Source organism: Aphis gossypii, chromosome 2 (assembly GCF_020184175.1).
Source record: "Aphis gossypii isolate Hap1 chromosome 2, ASM2018417v2, whole genome shotgun sequence".
Taxonomy (NCBI): domain Eukaryota; kingdom Metazoa; phylum Arthropoda; class Insecta; order Hemiptera; family Aphididae; genus Aphis; species Aphis gossypii.
The window spans coordinates 33,909,267-33,931,037 of record NC_065531.1 but is presented as its reverse complement, the minus strand read 5'-3'; the positions used below and the strand labels follow the sequence as shown (position 1 = coordinate 33,931,037).

General features: G+C 25.7%; 1 protein-coding gene across 7 annotated transcripts in view; it reads right to left on the bottom strand.

The window, feature by feature from the left end:
* Positions 1-19,088, bottom strand: part of LOC114127635 (junctional adhesion molecule A-like) — a 284,156-nt gene extending 265,068 nt beyond the window's left edge. For all 7 annotated transcript variants that reach the window (XM_050201995.1, XM_027991934.2, XM_027991950.2 and 4 more), the window contains exon 1: positions 18,488-19,088. The gene's annotated coding sequence lies outside the window, so the exon portion shown is untranslated. The remainder of the gene's footprint in view (positions 1-18,487) is intronic.
* Positions 19,089-21,771: the final 2,683 nt, after the last annotated feature.

Below are 21,771 nucleotides of genomic sequence, written 5' to 3'. Positions count from 1 at the left end.
TACTTTTAAATGCGTTTCTAGCACGTTTAGTATTATTTTAAAAAAAAAAATTCTAAATGTGAAATTGTTTAATTGGAAAGTTAATAATTGTAATCTATTGTCCTTTAAATCTAGTACTCGCCTATTCAACATCAATTATCATGATAACAAAATATTGTGAATGCGGTTAAAAAATAATAAATTCTTAGATTTATCAATGTTTACAATCGTAATATTTACCAATTTACAAATATAAACTGTTTGAATGTTGCTTTTATACTAGTTACCTAACTAGTATATCTATTAATCATATAATTTTGTAAAATAAAAATAATATATATAACAGTTCATTCCAGTACACTCGAAAGTACAACTACTGTTAATATAATAAGATAATACGTCGTATGTTTGTAATGAACGATATTATTGTCATTAGTGACAATGATATATATTTAAATATCATGGGATTAAATCGTGATTCGATAATAAAAAAAAATATTTTTTTAATACATACATTTTTAAATCTTTGAATTAATAACTTTAAATATAACCTAACATAGAACTAGATATTTTATTTTTTTCAACTACAAAATTAATCATTATATTATAAAATCAACTAGTGTATAGTAATATCTATATTTCTCAATTACATTGGGTATTTTAATTATAGCCTAAGTTTGATGTAATTAACAGTTTTATAATCATTCCGTCATATATTAATATATATTATTTTGAACCTACACGTATAAATATAATTTCCAAATTTATTAAAATCGTGATATATTATATAAATAGTAGTTGATGTTGATAATAAGCCATCATCTGTTTGATAAAAAGAAAATGCATGCGATTTTATTTTTGTATGGTACAATTTAGAAAATTAAATATCAAATAAGAAAATTGGATACTTTTCTTAGATAAGCTTTTACATTCAGGCACAACATTACCTAGAAGATTTTTTTTCTGTTACAAATAAAAGTCTTATTAATTGAATTGCCTTATTAATATTTACCAAAACATTTAAAAACTCATGGCATAAATGGATCTTCATACAATGCATGCTTATCTATTAGATAAAATATATTATTTAGAATTTAATTAATTTTCAGCCAAATAAATAAACAAATATACAACTGAAAAAATAGTTGAAAAAATAACCTCAATTATAAAATATTATTACAATATCTTGTTATGTTGCTTTGAAGTATTATATGTTTACAGTATTAGATTAATACTGTAAAATCCGAGATTTAATTTTAAAACAATGATAAAGATGTACTTATCATGTGTTCAAATTATAACATAATTAAAACTAAACTTTTATAAAAACCATAATATTCTAATTGTATTCAAACACTCATTAAAATAGTTTACAGCATTTAGACGTGGAAGATTTAAATCGCTGAAAAAAGTAAATGTTATTGTTTTCAATCATTTTATGTCCATGTATTATTATATTAATATTATTGTACGAGTATGTTGGAATTGTAAAGTAGATGGTCGAGTAGACAATACATCTGTCGGAAATCAATCCAATCCTCAAAAAATATAAAGATAAAAAGGTAATAAAAGAAGAAAGGAAAATAATAATAGTATAGTTTGAGGTTGACTGATATCGAGTCCCTTGTTTCAAGTCACATCAGTCATTCTCGATTGGCGATCGGTTAAAGTTTGTTATGTTATATTATTATTTTCAGCCCCTCTACGCATTTCTTCACCGTGACCGTTCAAAGGTTACATAGATAAGAACCTATATCGTCTCGACATTTGCCCGAGCAATCCATCACCACGCATACCATCAACTAGGGACAGCTTGTTAAATTCGGTCGTTGTCATAGTAGTCTTACGGTCCCTTTTCAATAGATCGCGAGCACGAATAAATCGTATTAAAAAATATATACATATATTTACACAAATAATAATAACAATAATAATAATACAAAATAAATAATATCTGAAGGGTAGAAATATAATAAATATAATTTTTATTCCCTCTGAGTTATGGTAAGTCCCTGGGGCACGTTACTGTTTGTTATTGAATCTGATTAACGTAATGTACCGTTAACATATATACAAACCTCCCAATACTACTTTTCTACTACTACTGACTGCACTTTTTGTTTCTCTATCATTACTACCTCTGCTCTACCGATACTACTAAAAATACTACTACTACAATGACAAAAAATACTACATACTACAGCTACAATTATTATCACTTTTATTTTCACTTTACTATTACAACTCCAATTCAAACAAAATGGTCAACCAGTTGCAATTACCGTTATCTGAAACGATACAGAAATAATAGGTAGATAACTATGCCATTTCTGGACCGGACTATGGGATTATGATACTATTAAATTTAGTCACCATACCAAAAACAAAACACATACATATAAATATATTTATATAAATGAGCATACGTATTGGTAAAATGTATTTCTCCGATTTCCAAACAATATGAGTTTTGGAGATTAAGGATATTACGACTGAAACTTTACACAAAAAGTCACGTTGATACGCAGAACAATCTAATCGAATTCACTGTACATATACATATATATTTAGTATTTACGAGTACATAGTAAATTATGGTATACATTGTTCTAATCGCATTACTATTTATTTTCTATAAATAATATATTTTTTTCTTTAAGTATATAAATATTTTTTATTGATGAAATAACCATTGCTAATTTGTATTTAATATATAATTTCAACTTTTTTTACGTGCAAAAAAAAATAGAATTCATTTTTATCTGTTTTTCACAACATTTAAATACTGTTCATCATTGAAAACTTCACAAAAGATTATAAACCAAGAATTTAAAGTAATCCTACCATTATTCTAATTTATTTTCTCTTATTTTTAAATTAAGACTGATATAATTTATGTAATCTGTAAATTATTGTCATCCTAAGAGCATTGTAGATATATCTGATTTATTCGAAACTGTTCACCTTTAAAACAATTCAACATAATTACAATTGTCACCGTAAAACTTTATACCGATATGGTCAATTAAATACAAACGAACGAAACGTCATTTACAATTGATACGTGACAGAAATATTGAAGAATTTCATTTTCACTAGCTACAAACATCTACTTGGTGATTTATTTATCTTATGGTCAAATGCTCAGTGTAACGGGTGTTCATGACGTGCTCTTTACGTTTCATGTTTTCTAACCTCTGTGTATAAAGTTATCTAATAAATCTAGTAATGTTTAGCTTATACGTTTTAAGATTACTGTTGTAACAAATCTACACTGCTGTGAGTAATAAACTATGAATGCGTTATCCAAGTGTTTGTTAAAAAATGTAATTTACAAGACAGATGACTGTTTATGGCATTTACTATAATTAAACTTGTCACATTTAATTATTGTTAAGTCAATGAAAGTAATAATAAATAAAATATTTTGTGTTAAAAAAAAATATAATATAGGTATTTTTGTTTTAATTTTCAAATTATAAAAATTGTTTTTGAATAAATTAAACACACTACTTTATAATGGTCATTAAAATATACATAATATAAGATTTACATAAATTGTATTAATATATACAGAATGTTTCAAATTTATATGACAGTATTTCACTATAAAATATTTAAATTAGGCAATACTGATCTATGTAAAAACGATTTCAAATTATATTATCTAGATAAATTTTATATTGAATATTTATTTTATTAATTAAAAAAGGTAGATTTGAAAGCCAAATTTAAAATTAAAATAGAAACTTAAATTTATTTTTTAATATGATTTATACATAGTTTATTTATTTAGTGGTAATTTTTATTGATCCGTCAATAATCAAAGAAGCTATTGGCATTAGAATTTTGTTTTTGATTTGAACAATTTTAGTAGTTAATGATAATAATAATATGCGTATGAGCTTCGGTTTATTTTTGAACGTTTTACATTTAAATTTAACATAGATAATTGTGTAATATCTAAATTGAATTATCAATTTATAACAGTATTAAAATGTATAATTGTCAAACGATTAGAAATTGTTAATATAAATTATCATAGATTATATCATTATACTATGTAAGTATGATCCAATTACATTTTCATAACTGAGTTATATAAGTAGGACAATAATAAATAGAACCAAATAATTATATGCCTAGGTGCATCTTAAATTGTGGTAGGTACCTTCAACTTGTAACGAATGAAGTACCAATATAGTTTAATTAAGTATCTCAGAACAATAAATTACTACCACACTCCTCTAATGTACTAAGCTTAAAAAAGATAAATAATTCATGATATAGATTGTTTTGTTATAAATTGTAATATTTTTTGATGATGTTTTTAAATAATTAAATTATTAAAAAAGTAATTCTAACACGTGGTTGCTTATAGATTTTTTATAATTAATAATGCTTGTTATATACTGTTTCATATTATTATGATAATTAAACAGCGTTGTAATAGTAACTAGTGCATATGAACTCAAATAATTACTTTTTTATTAGTGTTTAATAAAAATAATACAGATTTAATGCTTTTAAATTGTTATTATCATAATCTGTAAATATTAGCATTTGGTTTAGACTGACATCAGAATATATTTTTTGATAATTTGTTTCTTTTAAATTTATCATATACTTTTATTTTTTGTTTAAATCATAGAAAAGTTATATTTATATTCAAAACAATCATTTGTTGAAATTTAAGAAAATATATGGTTTAATCATTTCTCATTGTGTACTTCAATGAAATATTTAATTGTAATAATAAAAAAAATTACTAATTCAAAATAGATATCTAATATATCATGGTATATGACCATTGTATATCATTATTTTTTCCTGGCTTAAAAAGTTTTTATTATTTTTTCACCACGACAAGTAATTCACGCTTAACTACGACTAACCTACATTTTTGCTCTCTAAGAGCATATGCATGCATTGTCTAGTTTTTTTAATGATTCTTCTTTAATTATTCTTTTATTAAAAAAAAAAAAAAATTGTTCATAAAAATGATATTTAAAAATTAAAATTCTTATGTAATATACAATGTGTAAATATTGTCTGCCTTTAGTATAATATAAGTCTTGTGACTTACGTCACCAATGATGCCATCCTTTTGACTTATGGTTTTGTTTTTACTAAAGAATCTTATGATAATAATTATATGGAAACATTTTAATTATTTAATTAAGAACACAAATAATAACAAAAAACCAATGTTAAGTTAATTCGGTCATTATATTATATTTTTAGAGCACATTTGTTTCTTTTTCGATACATATTTTTTGTGTTTTTGGGATGTAGTCCATAAACATGCCTATTTTATAATCTTCATTAATGAAAAAAAATTCTAAACCTGAGATATGTAATATTAGTTTGATCATTATGTTATGAAAAGGTGATAAGGTGATGATCTTTCAAAATGTGTGTGATTTTATATGCATCATTTAACATTGTGTTGAATGCGTAGTTTAATGATACAAGTTTTTGAAATCGATGTTGTCATTCTGCACTGTTTAAAAATGGTTATTTCATATGAAGTTGATTCAAACAAAATATTTAGATTGGATATAATGTTATATTAACTGAAATATTTATTTAAGTATCTCCATTAGCCGAAAAATAGATATATTTACTTATATTTTAAATAATTATTTATGTTGTATAACATAATTTGTACAATTGTTGTAAATAATTATTTAACCACTTAACTATTTTTAAGATGTATGCTATATTATATTATAAACAATAAATAATATGTAGGATTATAAAATAAAATAAATAAAAATCGTTCCAATAATACTATTGATAATAAATAATACTATTTACTATACATCCATATTTATAGGCCAAGCTATGTTGCATGATGCATTTTATTTTTATTTTTATTATTACTCATACTAACATGTTATTAACCTATGTATTTTAAAATTAAATGAAAATAACAAACACGTTTATTATCGTAATAAATGTATAGGTAGATATCGTACATGTTAGGCTGGTTATAGAACAATGTATAAGCATAATACATAAGTAATAATGTATGTTATTATTATTTGTTGATAGAAAATTAAAAATAAAATCCAAATCTCAGTTGTTTCTCTAGTAATAAATTGACGGATAAATAAAAATGGATTGTCGAAATGCATTAAAAATTAAACCGTTATATGATTCATATTTTAAAAAATAGGTTTCCATTTTAATTTTAAAAATTACCACTAAAATCAACTATGAATTTTTAATAAAAAATAATCAATACCAAGAGAATCTAGATTACATGGCTAAAAACAGTTTTAAAATAGATAACTTTTTTTAAATTTAATTATTTTAAAACTGAAATCTAGTGTCACAATAAAATTGTAACATTCTGTATATTATTTAATTTTACAACAGGATGGCTTAACACACGGCTCTTAAAGACTTTTTTTTTGGTTAAATAAAAAAACTAAGACAATGGAAGATATCGTGGTGGCAGCTGGTCATATTGCTGACTAATTATAATAATAATAATTCCTCGATTTTCCTGTATTGTATAGATAATATTCGCAATCATGAATGACTTATCAGTATATCATTATATTATATGTAAATCAGTATACTCTAATGTTGTAATCAATATAACTGTCTCATCTATTTACTAATACAATCTCTAAACAATATATTTTATGTATATTAATGTAAAGGAAAAAATGATACTATATATTATGACTATTTCAAGATCACTCAATGGTATGCGTTGAAAAAACGAACCGTTTAAATGGTTTTACACAACAAATCGATTTCAGTGTATGTTCTTGTCTGACTAGAACCGAGATTCAAAATCCGATGCTGCCATATACGCTTTCCTCTAGCTACAAATCGTATATCCTTTACAACTTTTTCCGTTATACCGTGAGTTTCCATTTACGTTTACCGGTATTTTGTGTCATTGTCGTCGTTATTGTGTGTGGCAGGTTCTCGATTTTGTGACTGATAATATATTTTATTTAATAATTTGATCATAATAATTATGGTTATTTTATTTTCATAACAGTTAATTGACAACAAGACGAATTTAATTTATTGAAAATAAAAGTCAGTAGTTGGTTGACTCAACACCAGTTCCTAAATTTAAGATAATAACGTCGTTCGCGATGGAGAAACAAAATCGGTGGCGGACGGCGTGCTAAAACTTGGCTAACTCGATTTGGTATAAACTTTGAGATTTTTTAGAGTAGTGTTCAGTTACTTTTTCTGTGAAAATTGTTGGTGGAAGTGTGTATAAATATGTGTAAATAATGAACATACTACTCCACCGAGATACAAAATATGGTCATAAATAAGGAAGTACGGCAACCACGCAAATGATCCGTTATGATTAACACACGGTATTTTTATATTCGCAATTATAATGATATGGTTTTATCTTCAGTGTGTGCGTATATTGTTGTCGTGTGGAAAAATTGGCGACAAACACTTCCCAGAGATTTGCTGAAGTGGTCGTGGTAATTTAATTTTTTCGCCGTTTTTTCTGGAAGCCAAAAAATATGTTAATATCATATTTTCGTCGCGCACTGCTATTACAATAATCGTGCACCGGTGCTCCCATTATAGCACGGTAACACGTAACGGTATCGCTTTACGGCTTGTCAGTTGTCGGTGGATGAAGTTTCTCACACACATTATACCCGTATTACACGTGGGTATATGTATTTTGCGACGACGGCCAAAAGACTCGAGCAAGTTCACATCGCAAATATTAATCAACTCACACGCCGGAGTTGCAGCGTTCGGTGGGCAACGCCGGCGCACGCACGCGCGTGTGCGACCGAATAACGACGTAGTACTTCTGTGCGGATGATGATGCCCCACATGCGCGAGACAGATAAACGTGACGCTGACAAATGAAGGAAAGCCTCGAGGCAATGCTGAAACCGTGAGGGTGAATTGAAATGTCGTCATCAATTTTATTTATGTTTACATATTATTATATACGAGCGGAATCGTATAGTCGGGGGTACATCGCCGAAGAAAGCGCCACGCGAAATGGATAATATGAAACTCGAGAATATTTATTGTAATACGTTATCCTTGCCGAAACACAGCGCGACAATGACGCCACGAACGTACGTATATAATACCAGTATTGCTATTATTATAATTTTCTATTGAAGATGAATACATGATATGCAATGTACGACGGAATCAAACTGGTATAACAACCCGTCGCACCGTCAGTTATTGTACATGATGGCTTAAACACAGGTCTGCCGGCAATACGCGTATTCATTTTATTAACAATATAATATTATGTTTACAATAATTCTATAGTTTATAGTGGCTATGCGGAAACTGAAATGACGTCTAAATATTGAATGATATATTATACTAATATGTATATTGTATACATCAATGAAAAACTTTTTTAATTATCCTACCATCATTACCTATTAAAAAATAATATGTTAAAGACTGAAAATAAGAAACAAATTAATTGGACATAGTGGAGCGATTCAATAAATTACTATATTCTGTAGTGTTAGTATTATTTATTCACATAATTAATTAAAATTATGTTCACTTTAAATAAACTTTAATTACGTAAATAATTTGTCGTCGTTGCATGGATAATTATTTATGCGTATAAAAATATTGGTGTTCATTTAAATTTTAGATGTTAGCTAAAATTATACGTTAAATCAACAATAATTAATTTCATCGATATGAAAAGCAAATATTATATACATTTTGTATAACGATAATATTCATGATTTTACAGCTATACAAATATATTTTACAAACCTTATTGGTTATTATTATCCTTCATACTTTCAAAGACATTAAGCTTGCAAATTATTGTAACATTCATAACAATGTGTTATGTATTACATTATTCTTCGCTTAAGTTGGTTGATTGTTTACCAAATATGTTTTACAGTGTGACTATGCTAATATTATGCAATATTAATATATTTTGTTCATAAAAACGGGAGGTTATTGAGTGTCAGCCATATTTGCTTAAAGGATCGGCTCCATCATTGGCTGTAACTTTATAACTATACATATATATATACGTATACATTTTTTTATTTTTTTGATGTTAAAATAGCGTCAAAACTAATTTCATATTACTTTCGAGTCCTTTGCGTTACAAAAATAAATTGAAGTGACGTGTTTATGCATCATTTCAGTACAGGAAGAATATTTACACCAAATAAAACCGTCACACTTAGTGCAAGAAATAAAAATATTTGATTCTTATAAGAAATTATGATATAGTATTTTATAAACATAGCTGATCAAAGAATTCAAACTATTTTTCAAATCAAATAGCATGTATAATAAACTTATAGTTTTATCTTTACCAGTTTCACAATTCGATTCTAACTACAATATATGATTTGATTTTACCATTTTGTTCTAATACAATGATATTTATTAAACTAAAACTATTTATTTATTTACTATTAAATACATAATGATAAAGATAAACATTTATTGGTAATTCACTTACATGAAGATTTCTTAGAATTAAGTGGCTTAGAAAGAAAAATACAACAAATCATGATAAATAATAATAAATTATTAATTTATTTATGTTACCACAGTATTCCAAAATAACTTACAAATTAAACATATTTTGTATGATATGTTTATATTCCATGTACCCTATCTATATTATGTTGTAAATTGTAAAAACATATATCAATAGTGATTAATAATTATTATTAACAATATAAATGAAAAAATAGCCCTATTTCAAGAAAAGGTACGTCGTTTTTTATTAAGTATATGAATATTATCATTTACATATTATTTATAAAGACATTGTTATAAAATATAAATGTTGTTTAAATTAATTATAGAATATCCTACGTTTATAATTATTTAAATTTTCAACGTACTTGAATACGTACCTATGTGTTTATGTATCTAACTTGTGTTATCCATATTGTAAAATTTGAAAAAAATAATTATATCAAATAATATTCATATTTTTTAATTAAAATAAAATAATATTATGACTTTAATTTGGCATAGTATATTATAACATAATATATTTTTTATATTATTCTATATTATAAAACATTAAGCTTAAAAAAAAAAACGAATACCACCAATATCGGAATATTATTCGTGTTATGGAATAAGCATATTATATTAAAATAATAAAATTTGTTTTTGTGCTAACTGGATGTACTTAAAATATTATGATACTTTGTACTGATGAATAAATTATATTTTATTTTGTAAACTTGAGTGTTTATTTTATTAGGTATTTAAATTTAAATTAAAAATCAAATACGGTTTTATTGTTTTTATTGGGGAGGACCTTTTCATTGTACCTTTCACCGTTTATTCTTCCATTGTATATACTTACTGGTAAGGCGTATGGTTTTTTTTTATACCTATTATAATATTATTATAATAATTTATTATGATTACACGGCGTTCTGTATAGGCAATTAAAGTATTCCCTGTCTTTGATACATTCCTCAGTATTACTTTATTTTTATACACTAGGTAGAATTTACAATTAAAATGTAGAATTATTAGTACCTCAAAATAATATGTATTATGTAATACTGAGTAACTACGAATTAAACATTATTTTTCTCTTTGATAAAATAATTGTAAATTATAATAATATTATAATACATATTATTATGAAATAGCTACTATTTACAGTTAAAACTTTAAATATTTTTTTGGCTGCGTTTTTTCTAGAAAATATCTTCATTTTTAAAACTAACGTAGTATTTGATTTCTTGCCAGCATTTTGCCTTTAGAGGATTTGCATTGTAAAATTTGCATTTTCACTGACCAATGGACATACCATTAGGTACCATAAATAACTTCTTAAAATACTGTAAATCTTAGGTAGACTAAGATCTGATACCCAGAATTATTACCATTCTATTTTTATAAAAATGAAAACTACCAGTCTCGTAAATATAAAGAAATATATCCGACTACTTAAGGAAAAATTTAACTTTTAACCTATTTCCAATTAAAATGTAGGTGTACAACTAGTGAAAAAATTAACATCCATACATCCGACTCCAGTACTAGTCATTAGATTATATTTAATTAAATCTTATTTGCATTAAAAAAAATTCACTCAAGCTATTAGTTATTAAGTCAATAGGTAGTTAAATAAGGTATTCTATGTGTCAACATTTGTAAATAAGTTGTACTGTAAATAATATCTTGAATATTTTAATTTATAGATAGGTAGTCAAGGAAACTAAAATTGTTTAATCTTATTTTCTAATAAAATCATAATTACATAATATAATTTCCATGTTCAATATTTATTTTTTCAAATATATAAATTTTCAATATTTGCTAAAAAAATATAATTTTTTTATTGTATTTATTATTTATTATTTATCTAAATTCCGTGCACAACCTTATAGTTTACTCGAAAACCAATATATCCCGGATAATGTATAAAAAATTGTTATACTGGTTTTGATTAATGTATACAGATTTAGCAGATGTTAGCAAATGTAATTTTATAATATAAAAGTTGATAAAAAATTAATTTAAGAAAAAAATATAATTTAACTATTTTTAAATGTATTAAATATATGTACTGATTAAATCATTTCATATTAATTAAACACTTTTAAACTGTTTATAAAAATACTTTAAAGTTAATTTTTACTTGTCAATTGAATTTAAATAAAGTCTTTTGTTTTGAATTTTTTTTAAGATTTATAATAAATATTTGCAAGGTATTTAGACGTTGAATCATTGCTAGTATTAATAATATTCTTAATGAAACAAAAATAATTGAAACCATAATGTGATTAGGACATATAGATTATAAACTCGTTTGTCAAAACACTCAAAACATTGACCAATTATGAAATTATACATATAAAATATAATATGAACTTAAATGTTCAAAGTAATATCGACAGGGGCCTCGATTAATCGAGACGAAAATATAATCAATGTCCAAGACGCGTAAAATTATGATTCCAAAAAGATTTATTATGACGCAAAGAACTAAAAATTTAAGAAAAGACTCCATAATGATTAAAACATGTAATTGGTAGAACATTTTTTTATCCAATATTTTAATAATATAAATTTACACTCTATTTAATTCAAGTACTTATACATTTATTTAAGTAAAATTGAATTTTGTTGTATAATTAGTACTTACGTGGTCTGTCATGGACCTTTACATAATGAAGTATGATAACAACAAATAGTAATAGTTATTATAATTATAATCGCTTATCTATAATTTTAATATCAATATGATACTGTTAATTATTTATTTTAACAAATACAATAGTACCTATGTGGTTTATTTCTAAGTATATAACAGAAAAAATCAAAGAATTTTAGAAAATTGAATAAATCTCTTGCAAAGTCTATACAAATTTCTGAAGGAGTTTCACAACCGTAAACATACCTAGATACTAGACAATAGGTACATAACCTGGATATAAGTAGTCAGATATATTATGAAAATAAATTCTTTTTTCCGATACCAGGTTGAAAACCACGATAGGTCCACACTATAGAATTTTTTCTCATTTCGAGTTCATAGTTTTTTGCATCATGAAAAATCTTTTAGAACAATAGTTTTACGCGTCTCGGACATTGATCCTGTTTTCATTTTGAAGTCCCCGTCGACATCACTTTGAACATATTATAAGTTTATATTATATCTAGTATCTATAATTTTGTAATCGGTTAGTGTTTCGACAGACGAGTCTATAATCTATATGAAGTAATAACACTATTGTTTCAAGTATATTTAAATCCTTAGAACATCGATCCCGCTAGTGTTTAGGTATTTTAAGAGCAACGCCCTTAACAATAATCAAATAATTATTGTTGAGTTACCCAGTAATGTATTATATATTAGTCACAGCAGCTGTTTTGACGTGTCTGCATACAGTGCGTACATGGTTTTCAGCCTAGTTACACCACTAGTTTATTTTTACAATATATATGACCAATTATCTCTGTGTTATATACCTATAGTCTATAAACCCTGTGATTACGATTGAGTAATCCATCTTCTGAAACCATTGGAATCGAAAAAAAATGTTTTGTATGAAAACGTTTTCATATTAAGTAAAAGTTGTTTTGTGATGTGACAATTTGTTTACTGTAAATATTATTCATTGCTCTAGAAAAAAAGAATATTTATTTTTATGGTTGTAAGGTCCTTGTTATATTTATCGTGTATACTAGCTATAAACTCGTAAAAGTCGATAGTTTAACGAGAACTTGTTAATAATATTATACAAAAAAAAGCAATGTTAGAATGTGAATTGTTTTAATTCACGAATATAATAATAGTTTTGTTATAAGAAGCTTTATTTTGTACTTAGGTGACAACGAATATGAATTATTATTTTTTTAAGTATTAAATTTTAAAAAAAAAAACGTGATTTTAACCTATGACTGCGTGATGAAGGAAATGTGGACTATTATTATTAAGACTAATCATAACAATGTCATTGAAAAATATACTTGTATAGTTTTCCGATTGAATACATTGCAATTCCTTGCAATCTTATGAAATAATTTTATTTATTAACTTTTTATACCAATAAACCATTCCTAACAACCGTACATTTATTTTCTTGTTATACCATAATAATATAATAGATTCTGTTATGATTTTCACCACACATTGTCATTTTGACACAGAAATATAATAATTACTAAGCTTTTCACACAATTTCTTAAAATGTCACGTTGTGTATTTCAAATATAGGATTTCATGACCAAATTATATTTTGACATGTGTAATACATATTATGAAAAGACTTAAATGTGTATTGTACACTGTACTGTTTTTTTTATTTTTTATGTAAGTTATTCGCATAATTATCTATGTGCCCGATGCTACTTCCCGTTTTTAGTACATAACTACATAAAAAAGTTCAATTTTATTTTTATTTTTATAGAGAAGATCATTAAATGTGTTCGCGTGAAAAAATACATCTTTTAAAAGTATACACTTTATGTTTTATTATATTTTATGCGTTATAATGATTGAGAAATGAATGTAGGTTCAGTATACACTTCAAACGAGAAGAACCCTCTTAAATGGCGCACACGACTACCTACTATACCATATATACTAGGTAGAGGTAAAAAAAAAAAAAATTAATAAAAATAATAATAAGAAAAAACAGTTTACTTAATTACAATAAACTGTACCTCTGTATATTTCCACCGAGAATACGATTTAACAATACATCTTCTATATATTTCAAATCGACACCAATACCCACATGAAATATAGCGATATTCCTTATAAATAATACAAAATATACATCATTTAAGAGATATTTGGGAAATATTTAAATTCCATGATTGATGGTAATTTTAATAGGTTTTCTAATATATGGCAAATATCTTACTTACGATCTAACGTTTAAGGTTTTGTTTATTATTATGGTTATTATTTTTATAATTCTTGTTTGTAATTTGCTATTTTAAACTGTTTTCGTATATTCATAATTTTATATTTCATGTATTTGATTTACTTAGGTAGCAGTATTTTAATTTTGTAAATGTATAATATTTGTTTCTTGAACTCATACGATCAAAACCTTGAGTTATTTATTCAACTACCTATGTACTAAATTGTATTATTAATCGTTACTATCCGAATAATATTTATATATTATTTTAAATTAATTTATTAGTCTTATTCTGTTATTATGAATAATTTCTACATAATTTATTAATAAAAATCTTAAGAATATATTTTTAATTATAAAGTATAGATAATTTTTGCTAATTAGATATATATTATTACACTGTATAGTTTATCATTACATATAAAAGTATAGTTAGACCTGTGTGAAATGTCCACGTATACAATAATTATAAACTAGTATTATTTAATTTATAATAATTATTAAAATTGTGCAGATACTTACCGTTAAATAAAATTTATTATTTGAGACAGTTTTTAAATTATTAGTTTTACTTAAACTTGTAATTCATAATGCGCCAAGTAACGTTTTATTTATAATACTTATAATTAATTTCATTCGGTTGAAGATCATTTATTTTAATGAACATAAGATCCTATTTTTTAAACATAAAAGCTGAACAGTGTAATGCAATTTATATAATTTTATTTCATATTTTTTATGTCATGTTGGGTTTCATAAATTACATTTTAATAAATTTCTAAAAAGTGGATATTGTAACGAGTATTCGTTAATTAAGAACAATTTTAAAGAAATATTTTTAAATGTTGATTATTTTAATTTGCGTGTATAAATAGTCATCGTGAGAATTAATTTTTCCATAAAAACATAAATATTTAAATACACTAACAAATAATATTCAGACTTAACAGCATATAGATAACTTGGTTATAAAAAGTTTATTTTATATCCATTAACGAGAAAGTTGGACCGGAAATTGTTGTTTTTAAACGACTTACCAGATAAATTACTCCCCAAGTACTGCCAATATGAAGTTATACGAAAGCGTTTGCATTTCTAATTGGTTTCTGTTTTGCTTGAATCAAAAATACGAGACCAAGAACTCGTTATAAACTTTGTAGTCACATTTATTTCTTCACGCCCTTATGTGCATTTTTAAAATTAATCTCCTCCCTACCATTTTATTTTTTTACCCCATGCAAAAAGTGCTTGGTTATTCCTGTTATGTTTCAAAACACCTTCCTTATATGCCTTACCTATTTTTTATTACCTAGAAAAAAAATAAGAAGTAGTAATGTTAGGAACAATGGGAAGATAAGATATCAAGTTATGGGCCGTTATTTTACTAGCGAATGTGGTTCTCGGAAGCTAAAATAAAAATAACATCCCAGAAAGATGTGTGTTCTAAGAATAAATGTTATCCTGGTCTTAATAGTATCACATTGTTCCAAATGGGATTTTTGAAAATTTCGTCTTTGCAAGAATTATTGTGTATTGTTTATACATACGGTTCTTGAGATTAGAAAAAAACATAATTATTAAACACAGATTCTAATTTAATAATAAAAATAATAGTAACTCATACAGTAAGTTAATAATTATTAACTAAAAAAATAAACATTTTATAAAAAGTTAGATTTAAAATGTATTAATTTATGATATAATTGCAATATATTTTTTAATATTTTGATATTCAATATTTATTTGTTACAATTACTAAAGGTCATATACATTAATTAATTTTATTTTTCTAATCATTTAATATGCTACTTGGTATGAAAATATTAAACATAGTTGGAACTTGAAATTATCTTTGATTTTACTATGGTTTATCGTTTAAGTAAAAGAATATTGTTTCATTAATATAATTAAGTATAATATAACTATTAGTACTAATTAATAGCATAATAAAATGATATATAGCACTTCATAACAACAAACACTTATTTATTGCTTAAATTGGGAAATAAAACTAAAAAAAAAAAAATGTTAGAATTAACAAGTAACGTATAAGAATAGTTAAAATAATCAAACATTTTGTATACTTATAATATTTAGTTACAAGTTTAGCTTAAGTGATTAATTTAGAAAATGATCAATCAAATTAATTTTTATGTATTAATTAATATAACATAAATAGTATATCTACATAATATCTCTAACATTTAAACATAATCTATTTAACCATGTTAACCATACCTAACTTGGCTAAATAAATCTAAATATTATTATTGTTGCTTATGCTGTGTAGTGTGTACGTATGCAATATACAACAAAAACTATTATTTAAAAAAATAATAAAATATATATATATATATATATATATATATATATCAGAAATAAATAACAGTCAATTATCACACTAGAATGTACAATTTATTATTTTTTTTATTATTAATTTTTTAATAAATGTTCAACGGATTGTAAGATATAAAAATTAAAAACTAGTATGCGCAAATTATGTTAAAAAATAAAAATGAATTGATATTAATTTTAAAAAAATGTGTGTGTCATTAATAGCAATTTAATAAATGCAATACCATTAAACGTTTAAAATAATAATAATAATAATTATTATTATTATTTTTTTTCGATTTAATGTAAAATAATAATCATTAATGTTTTTACAATAATACATTCTTAAATTTAATCAATTAATAATAATTACGTAAAAAATTTAAATTTATTTTTAAATCAAGACAATGATTTTTTAATATTTTTTTTATTATTTTAATTTTATTTTATAATATAGTATAATATTGATTTGTTTATTTTTTATCTGTAGTAACATCGTAATTTATTTTGCATCTATATTATTTTATGTTTTACGAGAATTGCTTATATTTATGAATTCTCTTCTGTGTTTATCTTTCTTTCATTGTTGTACAACGTCAGATATCATGTTTTTAATCCTTAAGTATCTCTTATCGATAAAATTAAATATATATTTTTAATGTTCAAAAATTTGATTTATTGTATTTTTACGTTAACTATGCACCATTATCTAAAAAACCATATTATGATTTGATAATAAATAATAAATTTACTATAAATAAAATAACATTAAATTAGAAGCTACTTATGATATAGTTGATTTTCTAGATCTATAAAAAATAATTTAATATTTAAATAGGTATTTGGTAGATAATATTTATTATTTTTGTATAGGGTAAGTAGATTCTTTATACTAATCACTCTAAAAATCGCAAACTTTAAAGTTCAACCGTAAATAAAATAAGTGTGTTTAGGGGTATTCGTAACACACAATCCCATCTCTATTTAATTCTAATTTATTGCGGTAGTGATAAAATAAATTATAATATTCTCTTACAGTGCATTAGCACTTACATATTTATCGTCCAAATTATAAGAAAATATGACAAATTAATTGTATTATTAATGTAAAAAAATTAAATTTATTTTTATAGCAATTTTAGTTTGGTTAGCTGACGACCAATACTGATATTAAGGTTTTTCAATCTTAATAATATTTACACACATTTGAAGTAAGTAGGAAATTATGGTACAGTCGTATAAATACTTTTTTTATACAACTGAAAAAGCGATTAGTCGAATTTTACGTATTCCGGTAATCTTAGTATATTATTTTGACGTTAAACTAAATATTGACGGCGTTAGTGTAAAAACGAAATATTATCAAAAAAAGTACCAAAACCAATCAATAACTACGAATATGAGCAGTATGCTCATTCACTTGAATATAAATTCCAATTTACTATTAAATATTTTTTTAACATAAACTTAAAACGCTTGAAACATTCGTGCCTCATTTAAAGAGTGTATATAGTCGTTATGAATAATGTTACACGTTGACAAGTTGAAAGACAAATGGAAAATTACTTATGTATACTTTGATTGAATGTACTCTCGCAATTGTTTCCAAATCATTTCCGATTTTTGAACAAAGATTTAATATATAATCATGCAATCATCGAGTGCATCAAAATATCCCATAAAATGTATAATGGTGTAATATGTGTTATGTGTATGTATGTGTGTTTTTGAGTGTGATTGGCTCTTGTGTAAGGATGATTAAGGTTAAACCATAAGGAGTAAATTTAATCTCTCACCTTGCAATACAACGAAATAGACTAGAATCAGCTGAAACTGCTATTTGTCATTTCACACCAGACTTGAGCTGGTGGTGGTGATAGTAGTGGTAGTTGAAGAATTTCTGCGAAACGACTATAACAGTATCGTATCACTGTCTTCGATTAAACACGCGCACGATTATACGTATAACACGGAAAACACTCACCGTACAAGCACTTGCGTAATATCAATTAACAAAATGGTTTTTTTTTTCTTACACAAATTGATTTAGTTCTATTACAGTGGCAATCACTCGCGGTCATATGTTAAAACACCACTCGTTTGAAAAATACACTCACACACACACACACACAAATACGCAGACACCGGTAACAAGCTTAACGGCTGTATAAAAAAAAAAATTAAATTAAAAACTCAAAACGACGTAAGAAGAACAATAAAAACCTTTCGATCACGGTGGTTTATACGACTCGTTTTGCTTATAATTTTTACGAATTATATAGTATTATATTAAAGTATACGTCGAGTGGAGCAGACGAGAAAACAGAGTACTTACCGCCAAACACGCGTAAGGCCCGACCTGAACGACGCACGGGAAACACAGTATTGCGCCGGTAAACGCCACAGCGACAGCGGTCGTGCGCCCGGCGCGGCCGATCCAGACAGCGCCACCGTACACTGTACACACGTCAATTTCGGCTGTTATTTATTCCACCTTTTTTTTTTCTCGTCCACCCGCCGTACCCTGGTCACTGCCAACGACTTGAGTCCACGAAAACAGTCACAATAACAAGTGCCCCCTTAAGACTTTACGGATGACCGCATTGAAAACGTTATCATTGACGGTTTAGTGGTGGTGTACACCTAGCCCATCCGATGTGTGTGTGTGTGTGTAAGAGAGAGTGAGTGGAAGAATTCGGAGAAATTATAAGCAACTCCTACGACGACGGTCTTGAAAGGGAGGGTTTGATTTGTATGGGAATTAATGCATATTTCAATTCATTAATTTTATTCTTTTTTTATACTGTTCATGATTGCGAATATTATTCAGCCAGAGGTCTCGACAAAACGCCACGCACGTGTCTTGCGAATTTCTGACCGTGAATAAAATAATACGCATGTGCGATAACCATCATTGCAGGTGTATATTGTGGTCGACTGTCGAACATTTCGTATTTAATTTTTACATCTTCGTTGTAATTTTATAAAATTTTACAGTTTTATATTATAATACTTTCTTTCTCTCTCTCTCTCTCTCTCTCTCTCTAAATAATAATTATGGATAACCGTCCATACTAGTAAAAAAGGCCGCGCCAACTATCCACCCTCCAACGTACACACACACACCTCGTGCCGCGGGCTGTGAGTTTCTCGTGAGTAAAAAAAGGAATAAACTACGTTGTATGCGTTCGGGTATGTGTGTGTGTTTGTTATTAAATTTTTGATGGCGCATTCCAAGTAGTTGTATAAATTTCTGCGTTCCGATACAACGAGGATGAAAAAGAATGCAAACAACCATAGGTTTTTATACACATAACAATTGTATGTGCGATGCGATCCCCGAATTTTAGTAAAACGGAATGCCACAATTTTCGGTCGGTAAACAACGTGTTATTGTTAAGAATCATAATGATAATCAAATAACCACACACACCCGCGTATTGTATGGTTATGGTTTATCGTATCTGAAACCCACTACATCACGAATAATTGTGTACGGTTTTAATTAATATGATCGTATTCAAAAGCTCACCAATATAGGTAGGTACTACACAAAACGCGCCATGCATATGTAGTACGTATTATACGCATATATACGTATAGTGGTGATAGCTAGGAAGGTTTGTTAAAATACTACCAATTTCGTAATTTATTTCAATTATTCGATTTTGATTCCAATGTACAATCATCTTTTCATCATAAACAGAAATAATTAAGTTTTTATGACGAATATAGAATTATGACCGTAAGGATTGTATTATTCACCATACAGTGGGTAACGTAAATACTTTGGGATTGATAAGGTGCTTATGCGTATTGTTTAACCATTATCGTATACAGTGTACGTATCATATTATAATCATAGGACTGTGATGTAAAAAAGAAATAATTGTATGAACCTAATAGAAAATAATATACCATAACATACATAAGTTACTAGAAAATATAGTTAAGGATTAGCGTGAAAATACTGAATTTATATTTTATTAAAATATAGTCTATACTTAAAATAATGAATTAAATGTGTTTAGTTATTTATCACACTTTTTAAATGAACATTTATACATCTATACAGAAGAATAGTCAATCATTGGAAGTATGAATACGATACCACTCTACTTTTTGGTATACGAAATCATATCATGTTATTAATGTTATAACTTATTTCTAAAGACTAGTGAAATCCAATTTCACACAAAGAAAATAATTTATCAAACCAATAACGTTAGTATATAATAATACTGGAAAATTGCATAATACTTTTATTTAATAATGTGATGTCATTTATTATGTTATATATACTATACATGTATATCATATTATTCCCATCTCAAACATTCATGCTCGTTTTTTATCAATACAATTAAGTCAAATGTAATAGAGATGAGAGATGTATTTTTGGAGCCATTTTAACTAATCACATTTATGCTATTTGTATTATATTATTGTAAATTGTTCAGGATTGAAATGATTTCCAATCGTAACTTAACTTAGTTTATATTATTTGAGTGGTTATTTATTTTTAGTACAATTGAAAAACGCGTTACTTTTAATTTTGTTTTGTTAGTTTGCCAATGTCTTACAATAATATTTGCTGAACACCAATGCAATGTTTAAGTTACATATTATATATAAATATAAATCTTGTTTACTCTGTGTTTCTTATAATATATAATACGATAAATGAGCATAAAGGATCCATGATTCTGTGATGATTTGCAAATCAATGATTACTACATAATCTAAGTATTATTCGTGCAACAAATTCACAATCGATCGCTTATACTTGTTAAAATAATAAAAACAACAACAATAACACCAATAATAATAATAATAGTAATAGTGTTCAAAAATGACACCATTGCATTATTTCGCGTGACTTCAATACTCTCAGAATCCTACGTACGATTGACGGGAACAATAAAGTATACATTTTAAAATACGGATGACGTTAGTAGTTGTTATACAAGATACTGTACACGTCTATTATCTATACTCCGCAGTCAAAGAATATGCAATTGATAAGTTAATTTAAGATTAATTATTTTAACGGTATGCTATTGAGAAACTGAAAGATAAA